At 35.2% G+C, this 7277-nt stretch overlaps 1 long non-coding RNA gene across 1 annotated transcript in view; it reads left to right on the forward strand.

Moving 5' to 3' along the window:
- LOC112978797 (uncharacterized) overlaps positions 1 to 2888 on the forward strand; it is a 97749-nt gene extending 94861 nt beyond the window's left edge. The window contains exon 4 of the long non-coding RNA XR_010385544.1: positions 2683 to 2888. This is a non-coding gene — a long non-coding RNA (uncharacterized LOC112978797). The remainder of the gene's footprint in view (positions 1 to 2682) is intronic.
- Positions 2889 to 7277: the final 4389 nt, after the last annotated feature.

Consider the following 7277-nt stretch of genomic DNA (forward strand, 5'->3'; position numbering starts at 1 on the left):
TACTAATGAAAGCTGCAAACAAGGACAGGTCACTATGAACAGGAAGATAGTGATGTTTCTGAACTGTAAATGTTAGCATATTTGTAAAACACCAAAGGAGCTGGAGTGCTGTTAACATCCTTTTTTTTGCCCTGCTTTGGTTTGGTGACTTTTCATTTACATATTTATTAACTTATGCTAAATCAAGTATTAATTATATTGATAGATGCAGCCAATAAATGAATTGTAATTAGTTTTACTGGAGTGAATAATAAATGAATTTTTGTGATAAGCCACTTATCAGAGAATAGTCTTGTTACTACATAGTTTTTTTCAGGAATCAAAGTCTGAATTTTAATTTGAGAATATTTGCACTTTAGTATTATACAGTATCCATGCACTTCTAGAAATTTAAAAATGCAGTGACCTCCTCTCCCCCATCCGATTTTTATTTTTTATTTTGGAGGAGACAGCTGAACAAATGATTGCACTTCAGGAAGCTGTGTACTTTCAGTGAGATATTGTGATAACCCAGATAAAGGGTCTGATTATGTTTGTATTGATTTCTTTCAGGAAGGGATATTTTGTTTTCTTTAAAAAAACAGGTTTCTCATCACAACAGTTTCTTTCGGTTCCAACTTGAGGTAATAACTTAAATTCTTTTTTTGTATGACATATGGGTTACACTGATAGAGAGTTCTTTACTCAAAATAATATTTTCATAGTATTTTTGAAACGGAGAAAGGTTTCAGAAGCAAGAATTAAATAATGTTATTAGATAGCTTTGACCTCAAGTACGTATGTGGATTTTTTTCCTATGTTGGGAAAGACCAGGCATTTGAACATGGTGGTTCTGAACTATAGTACACTAATTTCTTCTGACTCTTACATATAGTGCTCACTTACAGTTTACTAAGACAACATTTCAGCTTTACAAATTTTGAACTGATGTGAATTCTCTGAACTGTGAAAAATTCTGACGTAGTTGAATGACAATGGAAGACTGTGTTTAGGATGAGTAAGTAAGCTTGTCATTTTAATGTGATAGGAAAAAACAATGGAGATAACTTTTGCAATCTTGTAAACTGATGTCTCTGGGTTTTTTCACTTTTCCTTTTCTCTGTTTTCCCCTCATTTCACCTGCAGATCAATGATGAAATTCAAATTATTGAAACATGTGACAAATTTCACTTTTGTTCATGTGTGTGTATGTATATATATCTATATATATCTATCTTGTATATAGATACAAGAATTAGGCACTTCAAAATAAGAAATTTGAAACTGGATAGTATCTACTCTTTTTCTACTTGAAACATATAGGGATTTCAGAGGCTGAGTTTAGGAGAAGAAACATTATTATTCAGGTAATCAAAACACTGAAGTCTTCTCTGTAGTCAGTGTATAGAAGTTTTGAGAATGATTGTGTGATTTCAGACTAACACCATCTACTCTGGTCAGCGATTTTTGATTAACAGATACTTCATCTGCATGTATCCCTTAAAGAAAATAGAATGGCAGGACCCAATAGTGCTTTGGTAGTCATATACAGAACTTAAAAAAAAGTTGAATGCTTTCTATACAGGTTATGACAGCCAGTCTCTTAACAACATCAAGTAGTAGGTATTTAAATCAGTGGTTTATTACTAGATTTGTAGTTTTTTAGGAATGATGAGTTATTTTCTATTTCGGATTCTGGAGAATCTTCTTACTTTATTTCCTAAGCAGAAAAAGCATCTGTTTTTTAAATGCCAAAAATGGTGTAGTTTAAATCTAATTAAAGTTTAAAAATAAGCATTGTAAGATACTGGTGCAGACTTCAAAAAAAAAAAAAAAAAAAAAAGCAAACTACTAAATCAAGAAAGTCTACATAGTGATATTTTATATAGTGAAGGAGACTATTGTGTTTTCAGATAATGTGTCTGTTTTTCCATCTACATCTCCAGCTTTTAGTTGAACATGCTGGTGTTTGCTGGGGAGCTGGGTGGACCAAACTCCGAATAGAGAGTTTAATAGCAGTATACTGTATTCTGTAGTTCCTGAGTGTCAAATAAGTACTCTGACTATATTAAATAAGATTTTAATTTTTTGTAGTGATAGTAGATTCAATTACTCCCACTGTGGCGATAAGGTGAGATGTGGTGATGTGTAGTCCCTAAGCACAGTGCGAATACAAAGCCCATTTGTCACTTAAATATAAATTTGAACTGGAATAGCTCTTTTGTGCAGAGTTTCTTTGCACAGTTTTAATTCCTCTCTCTTCCTCATCCTCATTTTTGATGTAAACAAAGCTTTAAAAAAGTTCCATGAGATCCCTGTAATGGCCAGCTGCTCCAGCTCTCTGTGAGAACACATGAGATTTGGGTTCAGGCCTGCAGAGCATAAGATGGTCTGCAGATGTCCTGACTTCCATTTCATGTGCTTAATCTCTCTAGCCCAGTGAACACTTAATTATTCTTTCTTTTTTCCTGCTTGTGGAAATACACCTTACTTTTATGTGCAAGTGAAGTAGCTTATCGAGGTAAGATGGGACTTTTGTGCTACCCTCTTTCCTTGTGTTGTTTTCGTACCTTTACCAGAGCAGTGAAACTTTTAGCTTAATTCCAAGTTGGCTGTTTGTGAATATATCCATGATTTTCCAGCATACAGATGTCTTGTGAAGTTTGAATTTCAATGACAGAAAGCTGATTTTATTTCTTGCAGGTGTATTGGTGAGGAATTCTTCGATTTCAAGAGGTGTTGCAATTTAAGACTTCTGCTGCAGTTATTGAGATTGTCAAGGATAAGCTTTGGTTCCCATTCATTCTTTACATAAACTTTGTGTATACACTTTCTTCTGCTGCTTTTACACATTTCCAAAACACAAGACAACACAGAAATACATAACCGTATGTATTATGGCTATATAAAATTATAAATAAAGCAAATTCAATATCATTGGTTCTAAAGGTTTTTTTTAATCCTTCATTAAAAAATGATATTTACAAATTCATGTCACACAGTATTGCATGTTTTCTCTAATGATTTTTAGTAGCATATAGTAAAGAGCCTAAAAAAGGGCATTTTCTTAGCAGTATCATTTTTTCCTAGATTGCTTGTATTTTCCCACTTTGCATGTGATAATACAACTTAAGAAATGGCTAACTGCTAGTCGCAAATGATAGACTACTTGTAAAGTTAATGATGTTATAGCAATTAAGTACTTTTATCTGGACTAGAACATGGTAAGAAAATCATTAGACAGATTTGCTATGTGTGAAGAACATAAAATCTATTTGTATATGATTCCAAGAGGGCAAACATTAATTGGAAGCAAAGTATAGCCTTGGGGTATTGTAAGTAGGGTCTGATTTCATTAGAGCCTACTAGAGCAGATGATGTGCTTTCCTATTGCCGTTTTTCCTTTAAAAAAGAATTGACATACAAAGCTTTTGAAGACTAGCAGCTCCTTTTTCTGCCATAATGCTTCATCTGATGATGCAGCAGCAGTGTTCTTTTTTGGAAATATTACCTTGGTGTCTGAAGTGGACTCATAATTTGCATGTTTTTGGGTTTTAGATAAAAATACACTGTGTGTTGTTCAGTACTATTCATTAACAGAGGAAGTGTATATAAACATATATAATTATAAACATATATATAATTACAGCAGAGCATGTAATAAATATGAATATTAGCAAAGTTTCATCTTTGTGTAAAAGTGACACTGTTTTCCTAAGGCATTGAAGAGTTTGCTGATGTTTCTTCTATTTAGATTTCACTCTTCTCTGTCTTCTTCTCTACTGTGTGTATGTGAACATAAACTACATCACAGCAAAACCCTTGGGCTGAGGGCATCTTCCTTTGGACGTATAATTCTGCTAAGTGCTTTGTGAGATTAGTACAGCTGGTGAGTCTTCTCACTTTTGGACAGACACAGCTATATAATAGGCCATCACCCAATTCACCCCATACTTAAACATATATAAAATGGAAGTAACTCTTTTGAAAAGCCTGTACAAAGTAGAGCTGACATCCTTGACAAGAGCACTGACAAGAATCGTTCTGCTCATTTTAAAGACCAGCTTTTTACACAGTGAGGATACTGTGATAGGTGGCCTTTAAACACAATAGTTCTGGAGGAAGAGCTCCTGACATTCTAGAAAAATCACCTTTACAACGTAAAACTGACCTGAAATTTTTAATCAGGTCAAAGGTGGATTGCACACGTGATCAGAAAAAACACGTACATATGAAGATCTCTGAATGTGGGCAGGGAAGATATTTTTCACACTTAGAGAACAATCTGGTGGCTTTCTGGTACTGAAAACTTATCGCTGATATAGCTATAGCCTTTTATAGAGCTTAAATCTTTGATCTGATTGGATTTGATAACTGAGAAATCCCTGGCTTATGTTGTATATTTGCATTTTGCTACCAGTTTACATGTGATTCTGGATCTAGTTCTCTTTCAACCAGACCACAGTGTGGGGAGAAATATTGCAGAGTCTCTCTCCGTGTGGGACCAGTCACTTCCAGGATTTGAGCTGGTGGGGCCCCAGCATCATCTGGGAGGGGATGGCCCCATTAGGTCTGTGGGACTTGCAGCAAACTCTAGTGAAGTTAAAGGTGACATGTTCACAAATGACTCCATTAATCTAGGTATGCTGGCAAGCCACACATCACCATCTAGAAACATGTTGTGCATAAAATGAACCTAGGCGAGCAGAGAAAGGAAACTGCCAGTATAAGAGTTGTTGGTTTTGACCGTTAAAGATGAGGTCATTATAAATAAATAAAAGCAGGCTCGCTTTATTACCAGCTCTGGCTCTAAGAGCTCAAACGCCCCAGCAAACAAGGAAATGTCTTTGCAGCCTGGCTTCCAGATACTCATGCAAACAGCCACGGAGCATTTTGTAGCCCTGCTGTTTTGTTGCCCTGGGCAACCAGCTGTTCCTGGGCAGTATAAGCAGCCCTACCTACTGCACAGCTAAATAACTGGTGAGATGATATAGTCTCTCCTTTACCTTTAAGCTATTATTATTTGAAGTAGGATTAGGCAGAATACCTCTTTACAAATAATTGGGTATTAGGTTTGGTAATTGTTTGTTTGTACTGTTTGGGATGGGGATTAGTCTCATGGTATCAGTGAGAACAATATAATTTAGCTGAGATAAAAATAACTTGTTGCTTATAAGAAAAAAAAAGTGTTGTTTTGAAATGACATTCTTCTTCCCACCTGAATCACGTGTGCATGCTGAATACTGAGCTAATACGAAGATAGCGTTTCAGAATTAATATAGAAAATGTAAGACAAGTATTGTAAGCTGCTTCTGTCACCTTGGCATGGGTTTGTGGAACATGCAAGAAGTAATGCCACCAACAAATGGCCAATGTGGAAGGATTTAAATTCCCGCCTTCTGGTTTTAGCATGTACCAAATATGATTAACCAGTAGGGTACCTGTTTAAGTGTGTTCATTTTCTCTGAATGATCAAAAGATGACTGTCCCCAGACAGATGATGATCAGAGGGGATTGTGATCAAGAGAGCTTGCACTATGTAGTGATGTTATTGTAAAAAAAGGAAAATGCTAAACTGAACGATTTTCATCTGAAACATGTATCCTGAAGTTATGCTAATGAAATTGCTTTCAGTTTAGAAAAGTAACTTTGGACCTTTTAGCCACCCAGTGCAATTTGTGGAGCAGTAATAGATGCTCTTCATGGAAACTCGTATTTTGTTAAAAATTCTACTTTCTATCTGAAAGACACACAACTACCTGTAATATAGTCGAGCAGAAAGAAAGGCAGATGATGAGAAAAGAGATATCAGCATAATGATTTTGTTCTAATGAATGCAAAGAACTTTTAAAGTTTATGATTATTATTATTATTCTCTGTCTGCTGTTTGCTGCTCTTATTCACTGTGCAAGATCTGAGATTCGGTGGTAAGTTCTGTGGGTCATCTATTGAATCTTTATTCATATGTAAAGTGTCTAGCCTTATTTAGTTCCTATATGAACAGTAATTGCGGCAAAATTTAACCTTGGCTTGCTGGGATATAATTTTCTTTGATTATAATAAGACCTTTGCCCAGTTTTGCAGTTGTGAGTTCAGTCTGATGTCCATAGAAAAAGCTTATAATCACCTTGCCCATGTCTATAAAACGATCAGTCCTTCAGCCTAATTTTATTTCAGCATCTGACAAAGGCAAACAGCAGAGCATTATAAGTAGCTGCATTCTACTTTCCAGAAACAGCTTTTGATTTCTGGTGATACTCGGTTTGCTGAATGAAATGTATAATGTTCTTGAACTGCTTTTTCCATGTTAAGGCATTGCATTTCGGTTTTATGCAACTTGATTTTTTAATAGGGAAGCTAACTTATTATGATATAATCCATAAATGCATTCAGATGTTTTCTCATAGGAAGCACCATTATATTTAATACAACAACTTGCAATCCAATCAGCAAGCAAAAATTGTGTCAGTCCTGTAAGAGAGATAATAATAAAACCCCTTTCTTAGGAAGCTTGAAAATTATGTCCAGAAATAGTTATGTGTTTTAATACAATGCACAAAATATGCTACCTGTGAAAGGGAAATGATAACATTTTGCTTCTCTGTTGTTTTTCAAGTATATACCCAGTTTTTCAATCTTCTACGTCCCTCCTCACAGCTTCCTGAAACATCACAATATTTCTGGGTATAGTTTGCCAATGTTTTGTTTTGTTTGCTGTGAAAGTTAACTATGTGCATCAAAGCAATGTGCATCACTTAATTCAGCAGAGGAAGAATTTAACCAAGGTACAAGGTTATGCAGGCCCTAGGAGAAAATAATTATGCTTATATTAACACCACCTATAAATCATTTACTTAATCATTCAGTGATATGTAGCCTCCTTTACTGGGAAACACAGAAGTTGCTTAATAGTGCATTGCATCAAAACACAGTGGTTCAGAGCACAGAGTTGGACTAATGTTGGAATATAAATGCAACAGATGTGTTTTATTGGAGTCTACCCTAGATGGATTATTGGTGAACAAAGATGAAGGCAAAAATTTGGCCAGAGACTAAAGAATTTTAATCCTTTTGGGATATTGTAAGCATGCAAAAGAAAAGCTGTTGTTAACTGGGATAGGAACAAAGAACACCGCATTGTTTCCTTTCAAAGCTCAATTTATGTGGAGGCATAATAGATATCTCATCCCATATCTGACAGAATTAATTATTTTGAAAAATGCTTACCACATAAGAATGGTGCTGGTTACAGCTTAGCATTTAAAAGTGCATGGGCTAACCATGACAGTTAGAAACAT

This window comes from Dromaius novaehollandiae, chromosome W (genome assembly GCF_036370855.1).
Source record: "Dromaius novaehollandiae isolate bDroNov1 chromosome W, bDroNov1.hap1, whole genome shotgun sequence".
Taxonomy (NCBI): domain Eukaryota; kingdom Metazoa; phylum Chordata; class Aves; order Casuariiformes; family Dromaiidae; genus Dromaius; species Dromaius novaehollandiae.